Consider the following 19,319-nt stretch of genomic DNA (forward strand, 5'->3'; position numbering starts at 1 on the left):
TGAAGGGGCGGGGGGTTTTGTGCAGGTGTGAAGGGGCGGGGGGTTTGTGCAGGTGTGAAGGGGCGGGGGGTTTGTGCAGGTGTGAAGGGGGCTTTGTGCAGGTGTGAAGGGGCGGGGGGTTTGTGCAGGTGTGAGGGGGGGTTTGTGCAGGTGTGAAGGGGCGGGGGTTTGTGCAGGTGTGAAGGGGGAGTTGTGCAGGTGTGACAGGGCGGGGGGATTGTGCAGGTGTGAAGGGGCGGGGGGAGTTGAACAGGTGTGAAGGGGGGAGTTGTGCAGGTGTGAAGGGGTGGGGTGTTGGGCAGGTGTGAAGGGGCGGGGGAGTTTGTGCAGGTGTGAAGGGGCAGGGGAGTTTGTGCAGGTGTGAAGGGGGGGAGTTGTGCCGGTGTGAAGGGGCGGGGGGATTTGTGCAGGTGTGAAGGGGCGGGGGGAGTTGTGCAGGTGTGAAGGGGTGGGGTGTTGTGCAGGTGTGAAGGGGTGGGGTGTTGGGCAGGTGTGAAGGGGTGGGGTGTTGTGCAGGTGTGAAGGAGCGGGGGGGATTGTGCAGGTGTGAAGGGGTGGGGTGTTGGGCAGGTGTGAAGGGTGGTGTTGTGCAGGTGTGAAGGGGGGGGAGTTGTGCAGGTGTGAAGGGGCGGGGGGGATTGTGCAGCTGTGAAGGGGCAGGGGGATTGTGCAGGTGTGAAGTTGCGGGGGGAGTTTGTGCAGGTGTGAAGGGGGGAGTTTGTGCAGGTGTGAAGGGGCGGGGGGTTTGTGCAGGTGTGAAGGGGCGGGGGGGATTGTGCAGGTGTGAAGGGGGGGAGTTGTGCAGGTGTGAAGGAGCAGGGGGGTTTGTGCAGGTGTGAAGGGGCGGGGGGGGTTTGTGCAGGTGTGAAGGGGCGGGGGGATTGTGCAGGTGTGAAGGGGCGGGGGCGGATTGCGCAGGTGTGAAGGGGCGGGGGGTTGTGCAGGTGTGAAGGGGCGGGGGGATTGTGCAGGTGTGAAGTTGCGGGGGGGGATTGTGCAGGTGTGAAGGGGGGAGTTTGTGCAGGTGTGAAGGGGCGGGGGGAGTTGTGCAGGTGTGAAGGAGCAGGGGGGTTTGTGCAGGTGTGAAGGGGCGGGGGCGTTTGTGCAGGTGTGAAGGGGCGGGGGGGATTGTGCAGGTGTGAAGGGGCGGGGGAAGCTGTGCAGGTGTGAAGGGGCGGGGGGATTGTGCAGGTGTGAAGGGGCGGGGTCGGATTGTGCAGGTGTGAAGGGGCGGGGGGTTGTGCAGGTGTGAAGGGGCGGGGGGTTGTGCAGGTGTGAAGGGGCGGGGGGATTGTGCAGGTGTGAAGTTGCGGGGGGGATTGTGCAGGTGTGAAGGGGCGGGGGGAGTTTGTGCAGGTGTGAAGGTGCGGGGGGATTGAGCAGGTGTGAAGGGGCAGGGGTTTCGTGCTGGTGTGAAGGGGCAGGGGGAGTTGTGTAGGTGTGAAGGGGCGGGGGGATTGTGCAGGTGTGAAGTTGCGGGGGGGGATTGTGCAGGTGTGAAGAGGGGACTTTGTGCAGGTGTGAAGTTGCGGGGGGGGATTGTGCAGGTGTGAAGGGGGGAGTTTGTGTAGGTGTGAAGGGGCCGGGGGATTTGTGCAGGTGTGAAGGAGCGGGGGGGGATTGTGCTGGTGTGAAGGGTTGGGGGATTTGTGCAGGACTGAAGTTGCGGGGACAGTTTGTGCAGGTGTGAAGGGGCGGGGGTAGTTGTGCAGGTGTGAAGGGGCAGGGGGTTTGTGCAGGTGTGAATGTGCGGGGGGATTGAGCAGGTGTGAAGGGGCAGGGGTTTCGTGCTGGTGTGAAGGGGCAGGGGGAGTTGTGCAGGTGTGAAGTTGCGGGGGGGATTTTGTACAGGTGTGAAGGGGCGGGGGGAGTTTGTGCAGGTGTGAAGGGGCGGGGGGAGTTTGTGCAGGTGTGAAGGGGCGGGGGGATTGAGCAGGTGTGAAGTTGCGGGGGGGGGATTGTGCAGGTGTGGAAGGGGGGAATTTGTGCAGGTGTGAAGGGGCGGGGGGGTTTGTGCAGGTGTGAAGGAGCGGGGGGGATTGTGCAGGTGTGAAGGGGCGGGCGGGGATTGTGCAGGTGTGAAGGGGTGGGGGGGGATTGTGCAGGTGTGAAGGGGCGGGGGGGATTGTGCAGGTGTGAAGGGGCGGGGGGTTTGAGCAGGTGTGAAGGGGCGGGGGGGTTTGTGCAGGTGTGAAGGGGCAGGGGGGTTTGTGCAGGTGTGAAGCGATGGGTTGTGCACGTGTGAAGGGGCGGGGGGAGTTTGTGCAGGTGTGAAGGTGCAGTTGGATTGAGCAGGTGTGAAGGGGCAGGGGGTTTCGTGCTGGTGTGAAGGGGCAGGGGGAGTTGTGCAGGTGTGAAGGGGCAGGGGGTTTGTGCAGGTGTGAAGGTGCGGGGGGAGTTGTGCAGGTGTGAAGGGGCAGGGGAGTTTGTGCAGGTGTGAAGGGGCGGGGGTAGTTGTGCAGGTGTGAAGGGGCAGGGGAGTTGTGCAGGTGTGAAGTTGCGGGGGGGATTTTGTACAGGTGTGAAGGGGCGGGGGGAGTTTGTGCAGGTGTGAAGGGGCGGGGGGATTGAGCAGGTGTGAAGTTGCGGGGAGGGTTTGTGCAGGTGTGAAGGGGCGGGGGGGATTGAGCAGCTGTGAAGGGGCGGGGGGAGTTGTGCAGGTGTGAAGGGACGGGGGAGTTGTGCAGGTGTGAAGGGGGCGGGGGGATTGAGCAGGTGTGAAGGGGCGGGGGCTTTGTGCAGGTGTGAAGGGGCAACGGGTTTGAGCAGGTGTGAAGGGGCAGGGGGTTTGTGCAGGTGTGAAGGGGCGGGGGTGTTGTGCAGGTGTGGAAGGGGGGGGTTTGTGCAGGTGTGAAGGGGCGGGGGGTTTGTGCAGGTGTGAAGGGGGGAGTTGTGCTGGTGTTAAGGTGCGGGGGGATTGAGCAGGTGTGAAGGGGCAGGGGTTTCGTGCTGGTGTGAAGGGGCAGGGGGAGTTGTGTAGGTGTGAAGGGGCGGGGGGATTGTGCAGGTGTGAAGTTGCGGGGGGGGATTGTGCAGGTGTGAAGAGGGGACTTTGTGCAGGTGTGAAGTTGCGGGGGGGGATTGTGCAGGTGTGAAGGGGGGAGTTTGTGTAGGTGTGAAGGGGCCGGGGGATTTGTGCAGGTGTGAAGGAGCGGGGGGGATTGTGCTGGTGTGAAGGGTTGGGGGATTTGTGCAGGACTGAAGTTGCGGGGACAGTTTGTGCAGGTGTGAAGGGGCGGGGGTAGTTGTGCAGGTGTGAAGGGGCAGGGGGTTTGTGCAGGTGTGAATGTGCGGGGGGATTGAGCAGGTGTGAAGGGGCAGGGGTTTCGTGCTGGTGTGAAGGGGCAGGGGGAGTTGTGCAGGTGTGAAGTTGCGGGGGGGGATTTTGTACAGGTGTGAAGGGGCGGGGGGAGTTTGTGCAGGTGTGAAGGGGCGGGGGGAGTTTGTGCAGGTGTGAAGGGGCGGGGGGATTGAGCAGGTGTGAAGTTGCGGGGGGGGGATTGTGCAGGTGTGAAGGGGGGGAATTTGTGCAGGTGTGAAGGGGCGGGGGGGTTTGTGCAGGTGTGAAGGAGCGGGGGGGATTGTGCAGGTGTGAAGGGGCGGGCGGGGATTGTGCAGGTGTGAAGGGGTGGGGGGGGATTGTGCAGGTGTGAAGGGGCGGGGGGGATTGTGCAGGTGTGAAGGGGCGGGGGGGTTTGAGCAGGTGTGAAGGGGCGGGGGGGTTTGTGCAGGTGTGAAGGGGCAGGGGGGTTTGTGCAGGTGTGAAGCGATGGGTTGTGCACGTGTGAAGGGGCGGGGGGAGTTTGTGCAGGTGTGAAGGTGCAGTTGGATTGAGCAGGTGTGAAGGGGCAGGGGGTTTCGTGCTGGTGTGAAGGGGCAGGGGGAGTTGTGCAGGTGTGAAGGGGCAGGGGGGTTTGTGCAGGTGTGAAGGTGCGGGGGGAGTTGTGCAGGTGTGAAGGGGCAGGGGAGTTTGTGCAGGTGTGAAGGGGCGGGGGTAGTTGTGCAGGTGTGAAGGGGCAGGGGGAGTTGTGCAGGTGTGAAGTTGCGGGGGGGATTTTGTACAGGTGTGAAGGGGCGGGGGGAGTTTGTGCAGGTGTGAAGGGGCGGGGGGATTGAGCAGGTGTGAAGTTGCGGGGAGGGTTTGTGCAGGTGTGAAGGGGCGGGGGGGATTGAGCAGCTGTGAAGGGGCGGGGGGAGTTGTGCAGGTGTGAAGGGACGGGGGGAGTTGTGCAGGTGTGAAGGGGCGGGGGGATTGAGCAGGTGTGAAGGGGCGGGGGCTTTGTGCAGGTGTGAAGGGGCAACGGGTTTGAGCAGGTGTGAAGGGGCAGGGGGTTTGTGCAGGTGTGAAGGGGCGGGGGTGTTGTGCAGGTGTGAAGGGGGGGTTTGTGCAGGTGTGAAGGGGCGGGGGGTTTGTGCAGGTGTGAAGGGGGGAGTTGTGCAGGTGTGAAGGGGTGGGGTGTTGGGCAGGTGTGAAGGGGCAGGGTAGTTTGTGCAGGTGTGAAGGGGGGGAGTTGTACAGGTGTAAAGGGGCGGGGGGGATTGTGCAGGTGTGAAGGGGGGTAGTTGTGCAGGTGTGAAGGGGCGGGGGGGTTTGTGCAGGTGTGAAGGGGCGAGGGGTTTGTGCAGGTGTGAAGGGGCGGAGGGGTTGTGCAGGTGTGAAGGGGCAGGGGGATTGTGCAGGTGTGAAGATGCGGGGGGATTGTGCAGGTGTGAAGGGGCGGGGGGATTGTGCAGGTGTGAAGTTGCGGGGGGAGTTTGTGCAGGTGTGAAGGGGCGGTGGGTTTGTGCAGGTGTGAAGCGATGAGTTGTGCAGGTGTGAAGGGGCGGGGGGAGTTTGTGCAGTGTGAAGGGGGGGAGTTGTGCTGGTGTTAAGGTGCGGGGGGATTGAGCAGGTGTGAAGGGGCAGGGGTTTCGTGCTGGTGTGAAGGGGCAGGGGGAGTTGTGTAGGTGTGAAGGGGTGGGGGATTGTGCAGGTGTGAAGGGGCGGGGGGAGTTTGTGCAGGTGTGAAGGGGCGGGGGGAGTAGTGTAGGTGTGAAGGGGCGGGGGGATTGAGCAGGTGTGAAGGGGCGGGGGGATTGTGCAGGTGTGAAGTTGCGGGGGGGGGGATTGTGCAGGTGTGAAGGGGGGAGTTTGTGCAGGTGTGAAGGGGCGGGGGGAGTTGTGCAGGTGTGAAGGGGCTGGGGTGGATTGTGCAGGTGTGAAGGGGCGGGGGGTTTGAGCAGGTGTGAAGGGGCGGGGGGGTTTGTGCAGGTGTGAAGGTGAGGGGGGATTGAGCAGGTGTGAAGGGGCAGGGGGTTTCGTGCTGGTGTGAAGGGGCAGGGGGAGTTGTGCAGGTGTGAAGGGGCAGGGGGTTTGTGCAGGTGTGAAGGTGCGGGGGGGTTGTGCAGGTGTGAAGGGGCGGGGCAGTTGAACAGGTGTGAGGTGAGGAGTTGTGCAGGTGTGAAGGGGCAGGGGAGTTTGTGCAGGTGTGAAGGGGCGGGGGTAGTTGTGCAGGTGTGAAGGGGCAGGGGGTTTGTGCAGGTGTGAATGTGCGGGGGGATTGAGCAGGTGTGAAGGGGCGACGGGATTGAGCACGTGTGAAGTTGCGGGGAGGGTTTGTGCAGGTGTGAAGGGGCGGGGGGGATTGAGCAGCTGTGAAGGGGCAGGGGGGAGTTGTGCAGGTGTGAAGGGGCGGGGGAGTTGTGCAGGTGTGAAGGGGCGGGGGGATTGAGCAGGTGTGAAGGGGCGGGGGCTTTGTGCAGGTGTGAAGGGGCGACGGGATTGAGCAGGTGTGAAGGGGCAGGGGGTTTGTGCAGGTGTGAAGGGGCGGGGGGTTTGTGCAGGTGTGAAGGGGGGGTTTGTGCAGGTGTGAAGGGGCGGGGGGTTTGTGAAGGTGTGAAGGGGGGGTTTGTGCAGGTGTGAAGGGGCGGGGGGAGTTGAACAGGTGTGAAGGGGGGAGTTGTGCAGGTGTGAAGGGGTGGGGTTTTGGGCAGGTGTGAAGGGGCAGGGTAGCTTGTGCAGGTGTGAAGGGGGGGAGTTGTGCAGCTGTAAAGGGGCGGGGGGGATTGTGCAGGTGTGAAGGGGGGGGAGTTGTGCAGGTGTGAAGGGGGGGGGTTTGTGCAGGTGTGAAGGGGCGAGGGGTTTGTGCAGGTGTAAAGTGGCGAGGGGGATTGTGCAGGTGTGAAGGGGGGGAGTTGTGCAGGTGTGAAGGGGCGGGGGGGGTTTATGCAGGTGTGAAGGGGCGAGGGGTTTGTGCAGGTGTGAAGGGGCGGGGGGGTTGTGCAGGTGTGAAGGGGCAGGGGGATTGTGCAGGTGTGAAGTTGCGGGGGGATTGTGCAGGTGTGAAGGGGCGGGGGGATTGTGCAGGTGTGAAGTTGCGGGGGGAGTTTCTGCAGGTGTGAAGGGGCGGTGGGTTTGTGCAGGTGTGAAGCGATGAGTTGTGCAGGTGTGAAGGGGCGGGGGGAGTTTGTGCAGTGTGAAGGGGGGGAGTTGTGCTGGTGTGAAGGTGCGGGGGGATTGAGCAGGTGTGAAGGGGCAGGGGTTTCGTGCTGGTGTGAAGGGGCAGGGGGAGTTTGTGCAGGTGTGAAGGGGCGGGGGGAGTTGTGTAGGTGTGAAGGGGCGGGGGGATTGTGCAGGTGTGAAGGGGCGGGGGGAGTTTGTGCAGGTGTGAAGGGGCGGGGGGAGTTGTGTAGGAGTGAAGGGGCGGGGGGTTTGAGCAGGTGTGAAGGGGCAGGGGGTTTGTGCAGGTGTGAAGGTGCAGGGGGATTGAGCAGGTGTGAAGGGGCAGGGGTTTCGTGCTGGTGTGAAGGGGCAGGGGCTTTGTGCAGGTGTGAAGGTGCGGGGGGATTGAGCAGGTGTGAAGGGGCAGGGGTTTCGTGCTGGTGTGAAGGGGCAGGGGGAGTTGTGTAGGTGTGAAGGGGCGGGGGGATTGTGCAGGTGTGAAGGGGCGGGGGGAGTTTGTGCAGGTGTGAAGGGGCGGGGGGAGTTGTGTAGGTGTGAAGGGGCGGGGGGATTGTGCAGGTGTGAAGGGGCGGGGGGAGTTTGTGCAGGTGTGAAGGGGCGGGGGGAGTTGTGTAGGTGTGAAGGGGAGGGGGGTTTGTGCAGATGTGAAGGGGGGGTTTGTGCAGGTGTGAAGGGGTGGGGGGATTGTGCAGGTGTGAAGGGGGGGTTTGTGCAGGTGTGAAGGGGCGGGGGGATTGTGCAGGTGTGAAGGGGCGGGGGGAGTTGAACAGGTGTGAAGGGGGGAGTTGTGCAGGTGTGAAGGGGTGGGGTGTTGGGCAGTTGTGAAGGGGCAGGGTAGTTTGTGCAGGTGTGAAGGGGGGGAGTTGTACAGGTGTAAAGGGGCGGGGAGGATTGTGCAGGTGTGAAGGGGGGGAGTTGTGCAGGTGTGAAGCGGCGGGGGGGTTTGTGCAGGTGTGAAGGGGCGGGGGGTTGTGCAGGTGTGAAGGGGCGGTGGGTTTGTGCAGGTGTGAAGCGATGAGTTGTGCAGGTGTGAAGGGGCGGGGGGAGTTTGTGCAGTGTGAAGGGCGGGAGTTGTGCAGGTGTGAAGGGCTGGGGGGAGTTTGTGCAGGTGTGAAGGGGCGGGGGGATTGAGCAGGTGTGAAGGGGCGGGGGGATTGTGCAGGTGTGAAGTTGCGGGGGGGGATTGTGCAGGTGTGAAGGGGGGAGTTTGTGCAGGTGTGAAGGGGCGGGGGGAGTTGTGCAGGTGTGAAGGGGCGGGGGGGATTGTGCAGGTGTGAAGGGGCGGGGGGAGTAGTGTAGGTGTGAAGGGGCGGGGGGATTGAGCAGGTGTGAAGGGGCGGGGGGGATTGTGCAGGTGTGAAGGGGCGGGGGGTTTGAGCAGGTGTGAAGGGGCGGGGGGGTTTGTGCAGGTGTGAAGGTGCGGGGGGATTGAGCAGGTGTGAAGGGGCAGGGGGTTTCGTGCTGGTGTGAAGGGGCAGGGGGAGTTGTGCAGGTGTGAAGGGGCAGGGGGTTTGTGCAGGTGTGAAGGTGCGGGGGGATTGTGCAGGTGTGAAGGGGCAGGGGGAGTTGAACAGGTGTGAAGGGGGGAGTTGTGCAGGTGTGAAGGGGCAGGGGAGTTTGTGCAGGTGTGAAGGGGCGGGGGTAGTTGTGCAGGTGTGAAGGGGCAGGGGGTTTGTGCAGGTGTGAATGTGCGGGGGGATTGAGCAGGTGTGAAGGGGCAGGGGTTTCGTGCAGGTGTGAAGGAGCGGGGGGATTGAGCAGGTGTGAAGGGGCGGGGGGAGTAGTGTAGGTGTGAAGGGGCGGGGGGCGTTTGTGCAGGTGTGAAGGGGCGGGGGGATTGAGCAGGTGTGAAGGGGCAGGGGGGATTGAGCAGGTGTGAAGGGGCGGGGGGATTGAGCAGGTGTGAAGGGGCGGGTGATTGAGCAGGTGTGAAGTTGCGGGGAGGGTTTGTGCAGGTGTGAAGGGGCGGGGGTTTCGTGCTGGTGTGAAGGGACAGGGGGAGTTGTGTATGTGTGAAGGGGCGGGGGGATTGTGCAGGTGTGAAGGGGCGGGGGGAGTTGTGCAGGTGTGAAGGGGCGGGGGGAGTTGTGCAGGTGTGAAGGGGCGGGGGGATTGAGCAGGTGTGAAGGGGCGGGGGCTTTGTGCAGGTGTGAAGGGGCGACGGGATTGAGCAGGTGTGAAGGGGCAAGGGGGTTTGTGCAGGTGTGAAGGGGCGGGGGGTTTGTGCAGGTGTGAAGGGGGGGTTTGTGCAGGTGTGAAGGGGCGGGGGGTTTGTGCAGGTGTGAAGGGGGGGTTTGTGCAGGTGTGAAGGGGCGTGGGGAGTTGAACAGGTGTGAAGGGGGGAGTTGTGCAGGTGTGAAGGGGTGGGGTTTTGGGCAGGTGTGAAGGGGCAGGGTAGCTTGTGCAGGTGTGAAGGGGGGGAGTTGTGCAGCTGTAAAGGGGCGGGGGGGATTGTGCAGGTGTGAAGGGGGGAGTTGTGCAGGTGTGAAGGGGCGAGGGGTTAGTGCAGGTGTGAAGGGGCGGGGTGGTTGTGCAAGTGTGAAGGGGCAGGGGGATTGTGCAGGTGTGAAGTTGCGGGGGGATTGTGCAGGTGTGAAGGGGCGGGGGTATTGTGCAGGTGTGAAGTTGCGGGGGGAGTTTGTGCAGGTGTGAAGGGGCGGTGGGTTTGTGCAGGTGAGGGCGGGTTTGTGCAGGTGTGAAGCGATGAGTTGTGTAGGTGTGAAGGGGTGGGGGGTTTGAGCAGGTGTGAAGGGGCAGGGGGTTTGTGCAGGTGTGAAGGTGCGGGGGGATTGAGCAGGTGTGAAGGGGCAGGGGTTTCGTGCTGGTGTGAAGGGGCAGGGGGAGTTGTGTAGGTGTGAAGGGGCGGGGGGATTGAGCAGGTGTGAAGTTGCGGGGGAGGTTTGTGCAGGTGTGAAGGGGCGGGGGAGTTTTTGCAGGTGTGAAGGGGCGGGGGGGATTTGTGCAGGTGTGAAGGGGCGGGGGGGAGTTGTGCAGGTGTGAAGGGGCGGGGGGATTGAGCAGGTGTGAAGGGGCAGGTGTTTCGTGATGGTGTGAAGGGGCAGGGAGAGTTGTGCAGGTGTGAAGTGGCGGGGGGGATTTTGTACAGGTGTGAAGGGGCGGGGGGAGTTTTGTACAGGTGTGAAGTGGCGGGGGGGATTTTGTACAGGTGTGAAGGGGCGGGGGGAGTTTGTGCAGGTTTGAAGCGGCGGGGGGAGTTTGTGCAGGTGTGAAGCAGCGGGGGGATTGAGCAGGTGTGAAGGGGCGGGGGGATTGAGCAGGTGTGAAGGGGCGGGGGGGTTTGTGCAGGTGTGAAGGGGCGGGGGGATTGAGCAGGTGTGAAGGGGCGAGGGGATTGAGCAGGTGTGAAGTTGCGGGGAGGGTTTGTGCAGGTGTGAAGGGGCGGGGGGGATTGAGCAGCTGTGAAGCGGCGGGGGGAGTTGTGCAGGTGTGAAGGGGCGGGGTGATTGTGCAGGTGTGAAGGGGCGGGGGGAGTTTGTGCAGGTGTGAAGGGGCGGGGGGAGTTGTGTAGGTGTGAAGGGGCGGGGGGTTTGAGCAGGTGTGAAGGGGCAGGGGGTTTGTGCAGGTGTGAAGGTGCGGGGGGATTGAGCAGGTGTGAAGGGGCAGGGGTTTCGTGCTGGTGTGAAGGGGCAGGGGGAGTTGTGTAGGTGTGAAGGGGCGGGGGGATTGTGCAGGTGTGAAGGGGCGGGGGGAGTTTGTGCAGGTGTGAAGGGGCGGGGGGAGTTGTGTAGGTGTGAAGGGGAGGGGGGTTTGTGCAGGTGTGAAGGGGGGGTTTGTGCAGGTGTGAAGGGGCGGGGGGATTGTGCAGGTGTGAAGGGGGGGTTTGTGCAGGTGTGAAGGGGCGGGGGGATTGTGCAGGTGTGAAGGGGCGGGGGGAGTTGAACAGGTGTGAAGGGGGGAGTTGTGCAGGTGTGAAGGGGTGGAGTGTTGGGCAGGTGTGAAGGGGCAGGGTAGTTTGTGCAGGTGTGAAGGGGGGGAGTTGTACAGGTGTAAAGGGGCGTGGAGGATTGTGCAGGTGTGAAGGGGGGGAGTTGTGTAGGTGTGAAGGGGCGGGGGGTTTGTGCTGGTGTGAAGGGGCGGGGGGGTTGTGCAGGTGTGAAGGGGCGGTGGGTTTGTGCAGGTGTGAAGGTGCGGGGGGATTGAGCAGGTGTGAAGGGGCAGGGGTTTCGTGCTGGTGTGAAGGGGCAGGGGGTTTGTGCAGGTGTGAAGGTGCGGGGGGATTGAGCAGGTGTGAAGGGGCAGGGCTTTCGTGCTGGTGTGAAGGGGCAGGGGGAGTTGTGTAGGTGTGAAGGGGCGGGGGGATTGTGCAGGTGTGAAGGGGCGGGGGGAGTTTGTGCAGGTGTAAAGGGGCGGGGGGAGTTGTGTAGGTGTGAAGGGGCGGGGGGATTGAGCAGGTGTGAAGGGGCGGGGGGATTGTGCAGGTGTGAAGTTGCGGGGGGGGATTGTGCAGGTGTGAAGTGGGGAGTTTGTGCAGGTGTGAAAGGGCGGGGGGAGTTGTGCAGGTGTGAAGGGGCGGGGGGGATTGTGCAGGTGTGAAGGGGCGGGGGGTTTGAGCAGGTGTGAAGGGGCGGGGGGGTTTGTGCAGGTGTGAAGCGATGGGTTGTGCAGGTGTGAAGGGGCGGGGGGAGTTTGTGCAGGTGTGAAGGTGCGGGGGGATTGAGCAGGTGTGAAGGGGCAGGGGGTTTCGTGCTGGTGTGAAGGGGCAGGGGGAGTTGTGCAGGTGTGAAGGGGCAGGGGGTTTGTGCAGGTGTGAATGTGCGGGGGGATTGAGCAGGTGTGAAGGGGCAGGGGTTTCGTGCTGGTGTGAAGGGGCAGGGGTTGTTGTGCAGGTGTGAATTTGCGGGGGGGATTTTGTACAGGTGTGAAGGAGCGGGGGGATTGAGCAGGTGTGAAGGGGCGGGGGGAGTTTGTGCAGGTGTGAAGGGGCGGGGGGACTGAGCAGGTGTGAAGGGGCGGGGGGTTTGTGCAGGTGTGAAGGGGGGGTTTGTGCAGGTGTGAAGGGGCGGGGGGATTGTGCAGGTGTGAAGGGGCGGGGGGAGTTGAACAGGTGTGAAGGGGGGAGTTGTGCAGGTGTGAAGGGGGTGGGGTGTTGGGCAGGTGTGAAGGGGGGAGTTGTGCAGGTGTGAAGGGGGGGGAGTTGTACAGGTGTAAAGGGGCGGGGAGGATTGTGCAGGTGTGAAGGGGGGGAGTTGTGCAGGTGTGAAGGGGCGGGGGGGTTTGTGCAGGTGTGAAGGGGCGAGGGGTTTGTGCAGGTGTGAAGGGGCGGGGTCGGATTGTGCAGGTGTGAAGGGGCGGGGGGTTGTGCAGGTGTGAAGGGGCGGGGGGTTGTGCAGGTGTGAAGGGGCGGGGGGATTGTGCAGGTGTGAAGTTGCGGGGGGGATTGTGCAGGTGTGAAGGGGCGGGGGGAGTTTGTGCAGGTGTGAAGGTGCGGGGGGATTGAGCAGGTGTGAAGGGGCAGGGGTTTCGTGCTGGTGTGAAGGGGCAGGGGGAGTTGTGTAGGTGTGAAGGGGCGGGGGGATTGTGCAGGTGTGAAGTTGCGGGGGGGGATTGTGCAGGTGTGAAGAGGGGACTTTGTGCAGGTGTGAAGTTGCGGGGGGGGATTGTGCAGGTGTGAAGGGGGGAGTTTGTGTAGGTGTGAAGGGGCCGGGGGATTTGTGCAGGTGTGAAGGAGCGGGGGGGATTGTGCTGGTGTGAAGGGTTGGGGGATTTGTGCAGGACTGAAGTTGCGGGGACAGTTTGTGCAGGTGTGAAGGGGCGGGGGGTTTGTGCAGGTGTGAAGGGGCGGGGGGTAGTTGTGCAGGTGTGAAGGGGCAGGGGGTTTGTGCAGGTGTGAATGTGCGGGGGGATTGAGCAGGTGTGAAGGGGCAGGGGTTTCGTGCTGGTGTGAAGGGGCAGGGGGAGTTGTGCAGGTGTGAAGTTGCGGGGGGGATTTTGTACAGGTGTGAAGGGGCGGGGGGAGTTTGTGCAGGTGTGAAGGGGCGGGGGGAGTTTGTGCAGGTGTGAAGGGGCGGGGGGATTGAGCAGGTGTGAAGTTGCGGGGGGGGGGATTGTGCAGGTGTGAAGGGGGGAATTTGTGCAGGTGTGAAGGGGCGGGGGGGTTTGTGCAGGTGTGAAGGAGCGGGGGGGATTGTGCAGGTGTGAAGGGGCGGGCGGGGATTGTGCAGGTGTGAAGGGGCGGGGGGGGATTGTGCAGGTGTGAAGGGGCGGGGGGGATTGTGCAGGTGTGAAGGGGCGGGGGGTTTGAGCAGGTGTGAAGGGGCGGGGGGGTTTGTGCAGGTGTGAAGGGGCAGGGGGGTTTGTGCAGGTGTGAAGGTGCAGTTGGATTGAGCAGGTGTGAAGGGGCAGGGGGTTTCGTGCTGGTGTGAAGGGGCAGGGGGAGTTGTGCAGGTGTGAAGGGGCAGGGGGTTTGTGCAGGTGTGAAGGTGCGGGGGGAGTTGTGCAGGTGTGAAGGGGCAGGGGGTTTGTGCAGGTGTGAAGCGATGGGTTGTGCACGTGTGAAGGGGCGGGGGGAGTTTGTGCAGGTGTGAAGGTGCAGTTGGATTGAGCAGGTGTGAAGGGGCAGGGGGTTTCGTGCTGGTGTGAAGGGGCAGGGGGAGTTGTGCAGGTGTGAAGGGGCAGGGGGTTTGTGCAGGTGTGAAGGTGCGGGGGGAGTTGTGCAGGTGTGAAGGGGCAGGGGAGTTTGTGCAGGTGTGAAGGGGCGGGGGTAGTTGTGCAGGTGTGAAGGGGCAGGGGGAGTTGTGCAGGTGTGAAGTTGCGGGGGGGATTTTGTACAGGTGTGAAGGGGCGGGGGGAGTTTGTGCAGGTGTGAAGGGGCGGGGGGATTGAGCAGGTGTGAAGTTGCGGGGAGGGTTTGTGCAGGTGTGAAGGGGCGGGGGGGATTGAGCAGCTGTGAAGGGGCGGGGGGAGTTGTGCAGGTGTGAAGGGACGGGGGGAGTTGTGCAGGTGTGAAGGGGCGGGGGGATTGAGCAGGTGTGAAGGGGCGGGGGCTTTGTGCAGGTGTGAAGGGGCAACGGGTTTGAGCAGGTGTGAAGGGGCAGGGGGTTTGTGCAGGTGTGAAGGGGCGGGGGTGTTGTGCAGGTGTGAAGGGGGGGTTTGTGCAGGTGTGAAGGGGCGGGGGGTTTGTGCAGGTGTGAAGGGGGGAGTTGTGCAGGTGTGAAGGGGTGGGGTGTTGGGCAGGTGTGAAGGGGCAGGGTAGTTTGTGCAGGTGTGAAGGGGGGGAGTTGTACAGGTGTAAAGGGGCGGGGGGGATTGTGCAGGTGTGAAGGGGGGTAGTTGTGCAGGTGTGAAGGGGCGGGGGGGTTTGTGCAGGTGTGAAGGGGCGAGGGGTTTGTGCAGGTGTGAAGGGGCGGAGGGGTTGTGCAGGTGTGAAGGGGCAGGGGGATTGTGCAGGTGTGAAGTTGCGGGGGGATTGTGCAGGTGTGAAGGGGCGGGGGGATTGTGCAGGTGTGAAGTTGCGGGGGGGAGTTTGTGCAGGTGTGAAGGGGCGGTGGGTTTGTGCAGGTGTGAAGCGATGAGTTGTGCAGGTGTGAAGGGGCGGGGGGAGTTTGTGCAGTGTGAAGGGGGGGAGTTGTGCTGGTGTTAAGGTGCGGGGGGATTGAGCAGGTGTGAAGGGGCAGGGGTTTCGTGCTGGTGTGAAGGGGCAGGGGGAGTTGTGTAGGTGTGAAGGGGCGGGGGATTGTGCAGGTGTGAAGGGGCGGGGGGAGTTTGTGCAGGTGTGAAGGGGCGGGGGGAGTAGTGTAGGTGTGAAGGGGCGGGGGGATTGAGCAGGTGTGAAGGGGCGGGGGGATTGTGCAGGTGTGAAGTTGCGGGGGGGGGATTGTGCAGGTGTGAAGGGGGGAGTTTGTGCAGGTGTGAAGGGGCGGGGGGAGTTGTGCAGGTGTGAAGGGGCTGGGGTGGATTGTGCAGGTGTGAAGGGGCGGGGGGTTTGAGCAGGTGTGAAGGGGCGGGGGGGTTTGTGCAGGTGTGAAGGTGAGGGGGGATTGAGCAGGTGTGAAGGGGCAGGGGGTTTCGTGCTGGTGTGAAGGGGCAGGGGGAGTTGTGCAGGTGTGAAGGGGCAGGGGGTTTGTGCAGGTGTGAAGGTGCGGGGGGGTTGTGCAGGTGTGAAGGGGCGGGGGCAGTTGAACAGGTGTGAGGTGAGGAGTTGTGCAGGTGTGAAGGGGCAGGGGAGTTTGTGCAGGTGTGAAGGGGCGGGGGTAGTTGTGCAGGTGTGAAGGGGCAGGGGGTTTGTGCAGGTGTGAATGTGCGGGGGGATTGAGCAGGTGTGAAGGGGCGACGGGATTGAGCACGTGTGAAGTTGCGGGGAGGGTTTGTGCAGGTGTGAAGGGGCGGGGGGGATTGAGCAGCTGTGAAGGGGCAGGGGGGAGTTGTGCAGGTGTGAAGGGGCGGGGGGAGTTGTGCAGGTGTGAAGGGGCGGGGGGATTGAGCAGGTGTGAAGGGGCGGGGGCTTTGTGCAGGTGTGAAGGGGCGACGGGATTGAGCAGGTGTGAAGGGGCAGGGGGTTTGTGCAGGTGTGAAGGGGCGGGGGGTTTGTGCAGGTGTGAAGGGGGGGTTTGTGCAGGTGTGAAAGGGCGGGGGGTTTGTGAAGGTGTGAAGGGGGGGTTTGTGCAGGTGTGAAGGGGCGGGGGGAGTTGAACAGGTGTGAAGGGGGGAGTTGTGCAGGTGTGAAGGGGTGGGGTTTTGGGCAGGTGTGAAGGGGCAGGGTAGCTTGTGCAGGTGTGAAGGGGGGGAGTTGTGCAGCTGTAAAGGGGCGGGGGGGATTGTGCAGGTGTGAAGGGGGGGAGTTGTGCAGGTGTGAAGGGGCGGGGGGGTTTGTGCAGGTGTGAAGGGGCGAGGGGTTTGTGCAGGTGTAAAGTGGCGGGGGGGATTGTGCAGGTGTGAAGGGGGGGAGTTGTGCAGGTGTGAAGGGGCGGGGGGGTTTATGCAGGTGTGAAGGGGCGAGGGGTTTGTGCAGGTGTGAAGGGGCGGGGGGGTTGTGCAGGTGTGAAGGGGCAGGGGGATTGTGCAGGTGTGAAGTTGCGGGGGGATTGTGCAGGTGTGAAGGGGCGGGGGGATTGTGCAGGTGTGAAGTTGCGGGGGGAGTTTCTGCAGGTGTGAAGGGGCGGTGGGTTTGTGCAGGTGTGAAGCGATGAGTTGTGCAGGTGTGAAGGGGCGGGGGGAGTTTGTGCAGTGTGAAGGGGCAGGGGTTTCGTGCTGGTGTGAAGGGGCAGGGGGAGTTGTGTAGGTGTGAAGGGGCGGGGGGATTGTGCAGGTGTGAAGGGGCGGGGGGAGTTTGTGCAGGTGTGAAGGGGCGGGGGGAGTTGTGTAGGTGTGAAGGGGCGGGGGGATTGTGCAGGTGTGAAGGGGCGGGGGGAGTTTGTGCAGGTGTGAAGGGGCGGGGGGAGTTGTGTAGGAGTGAAGGGGCGGGGGGTTTGAGCAGGTGTGAAGGGGCAGGGGGTTTGTGCAGGTGTGAAGGTGCAGGGGGATTGAGCAGGTGTGAAGGGGCAGGGGTTTCGTGCTGGTGTGAAGGGGCAGGGGGTTTGTGCAGGTGTGAAGGTGCGGGGGGATTGAGCAGGTGTGAAGGGGCAGGGGTTTCGTGCTGGTGTGAAGGGGCAGGGGGAGTTGTGTAGGTGTGAAGGGGCGGGGGGATTGTGCAGGTGTGAAGGGGCGGGGGGAGTTTGTGCAGGTGTGAAGGGGCGGGGGGAGTTGTGTAGGTGTGAAGGGGCGGGGGGATTGTGCAGGTGTGAAGGGGCGGGGGGAGTTTGTGCAGGTGTGAAGGGGCGGGGGGAGTTGTGTAGGTGTGAAGGGGAGGGGGGTTTGTGCAGATGTGAAGGGGGGGTTTGTGCAGGTGTGAAGGGGTGGGGGGATTGTGCAGGTGTGAAGGGGGGGTTTGTGCAGGTGTGAAGGGGCGGGGGGATTGTGCAGGTGTGAAGGGGCGGGGGGAGTTGAACAGGTGTGAAGGGGGGAGTTGTGCAGGTGTGAAGGGGTGGGGTGTTGGGCAGTTGTGAAGGGGCAGGGTAGTTTGTGCAGGTGTGAAGGGGGGGAGTTGTACAGGTGTAAAGGGGCGGGGAGGATTGTGCAGGTGTGAAGGGGGGGAGTTGTGCAGGTGTGAAGCGGCGGGGGGGTTTGTGCAGGTGTGAAGGGGCGGGGGGGTTGTGCAGGTGTGAAGGGGCGGTGGGTTTGTGCAGGTGTGAAGCGATGAGTTGTGCAGGTGTGAAGGGGCGGGGGGAGTTTGTGCAGTGTGAAGGGCGGGAGTTGTGCAGGTGTGAAGGGCCGGGGGGAGTTTGTGCAGGTGTGAAGGGGCGGGGGGAGTAGTGTAGGTGTGAAGGGGCGGGGGGATTGAGCAGGTGTGAAGGGGCGGGGGGATTGTGCAGGTGTGAAGTTGCGGGGGGGGATTGTGCAGGTGTGAAGGGGGGAGTTTGTGCAGGTGTGAAGGGGCGGGGGGAGTTGTGCAGGTGTGAAGGGGCGGGGGGGATTGTGCAGGTGTGAAGGGGCGGGGGGAGTAGTGTAGGTGTGAAGGGGCGGGGGGATTGAGCAGGTGTGAAGGGGCGGGGGGGATTGTGCAGGTGTGAAGGGGCGGGGGGTTTGAGCAGGTGTGAAGGGGCGGGGGGGTTTGTGCAGGTGTGAAGGTGCGGGGGGATTGAGCAGGTGTGAAGGGGCAGGGGGTTTCGTGCTGGTGTGAAGGGGCAGGGGGAGTTGTGCAGGTGTGAAGGGGCGGGGGTAGTTGTGCAGGTGTGAAGGGGCAGGGGGTTTGTGCAGGTGTGAATGTGCGGGGGGATTGAGCAGGTGTGAAGGGGCGGGGGGATTGAGCAGGTGTGAAGGGGCGGGGGGAGTAGTGTAGGTGTGAAGGGGCGGGGGGCGTTTGTGCAGGTGTGAAGGGGCGGGGGGATTGAGCAGGTGTGAAGGGGCAGGGGGGATTGAGCAGGTGTGAAGGGGCGGGGGGATTGAGCAGGTGTGAAGGGGCGGGGGATTGAGCAGGTGTGAAGTTGCGGGGAGGGTTTGTGCAGGTGTGAAGGGGGGGTTTGTGCAGGTGTGAAGGGGCGGGGGGTTTGTGCAGGTGTGAAGGGGGGGTTTGTGCAGGTGTGAAGGGGCGTGGGGAGTTGAACAGGTGTGAAGGGGGGAGTTGTGCAGGTGTGAAGGGGTGGGGTTTTGGGCAGGTGTGAAGGGGCAGGGTAGCTTGTGCAGGTGTGAAGGGGGGGAGTTGTGCAGCTGTAAAGGGGCGGGGGGGATTGTGCAGGTGTGAAGGGGGGAGTTGTGCAGGTGTGAAGGGGCGAGGGGTTAGTGCAGGTGTGAAGGGGCGGGGTGGTTGTGCAAGTGTGAAGGGGCAGGGGGATTGTGCAGGTGTGAAGTTGCGGGGGGATTGTGCAGGTGTGAAGGGGCGGGGGTATTGTGCAGGTGTGAAGTTGCGGGGGGAGTTTGTGCAGGTGTGAAGGGGCGGTGGGTTTGTGCAGGTGTGAAGCGATGAGTTGTGTAGGTGTGAAGGGGTGGGGGGTTTGAGCAGGTGTGAAGGGGCAGGGGGTTTGTGCAGGTGTGAAGGTGCGGGGGGATTGAGCAGGTGTGAAGGGGCAGGGGTTTCGTGCTGGTGTGAAGGGGCAGGGGGAGTTGTGTAGGTGTGAAGGGGCGGGGGGATTGAGCAGGTGTGAAGTTGCGGGGGAGGTTTGTGCAGGTGTGAAGGGGCGGGGGAGTTTTTGCAGGTGTGAAGGGGCGGGGGGGATTTGTGCAGGTGTGAAGGGGCGGGGGGGAGTTGTGCAGGTGTGAAGGGGCGGGGGGATTGAGCAGGTGTGAAGGGGCAGGTGTTTCGTGATGGTGTGAAGGGGCAGGGAGAGTTGTGCAGGTGTGAAGTGGCGGGGGGGATTTTGTACAGGTGTGAAGGGGCGGGGGGAGTTTTGTACAGGTGTGAAGTGGCGGGGGGGATTTTGTACAGGTGTGAAGGGGCGGGGGGAGTTTGTGCAGGTTTGAAGCGGCGGGGGGAGTTTGTGCAGGTGTGAAGCAGCGGGGGGATTGAGCAGGTGTGAAGGGGCGGGGGGATTGAGCAGGTGTGAAGGGGCGGGGGGTTTGTGCAGGTGTGAAGGGGCGGGGGGGTTTGTGCAGGTGTGAAGGGGCAGGGGTTTCGTGCTGGTGTGAAGGGGCAGGGGGAGTTGTGTAGGTGTGAAGGGGAGGGGGGTTTGTGCAGGTGTGAAGGGGCGGGGGGATTGAGCAGGTGTGAAGAAGCGGGGGGATTGAGCAGGTGTGAAGGGGCGGGGGGATTGAGCAGGTGTGAAGGGGCGAGGGGATTGAGCAGGTGTGAAGTTGCGGGGAGGGTTTGTGCAGGTGTGAAGGGGCGGGGGGGATTGAGCAGCTGTGAAGCGGCGGGGGGAGTTGTGCAGGTGTGAAGGGGCGGGGTGATTGTGCAGGTGTGAAGGGGCGGGGGGAGTTTGTGCAGGTGTGAAGGGGCGGGGGGAGTTGTGTAGGTGTGAAGGGGCGGGGGGTTTGAGCAGGTGTGAAGGGGCAGGGGGTTTGTGCAGGTGTGAAGGTGCGGGGGGATTGAGCAGGTGTGAAGGGGCAGGGGTTTCGTGCTGGTGTGAAGGGGCAGGGGGAGTTGTGTAGATGTGAAGGGGCGGGGGGATTGTGCAGGTGTGAAGGGGCGGGGGGAGTTTGTGCAGGTGTGAAGGGGCGGGGGGAGTTGTGTAGGTGTGAAGGGGAGGGGGGTTTGTGCAGGTGTGAAGGGGGGGTTTGTGCAGGTGTGAAGGGGCGGGGGGATTGTGCAGGTGTGAAGGGGGGGTTTGTGCAGGTGTGAAGGGGCGGGGGGATTGTGCAGGTGTGAAGGGGCGGGGGGAGTTGAACAGGTGTGAAGGGGGGAGTTGTGCAGGTGTGAAGGGGTGGGGTGTTGGGCAGGTGTGAAGGG

This window comes from Carcharodon carcharias, chromosome 31 (assembly GCF_017639515.1).
Source record: "Carcharodon carcharias isolate sCarCar2 chromosome 31, sCarCar2.pri, whole genome shotgun sequence".
Classification (NCBI taxonomy): Eukaryota; Metazoa; Chordata; class Chondrichthyes; order Lamniformes; family Lamnidae; genus Carcharodon; species Carcharodon carcharias.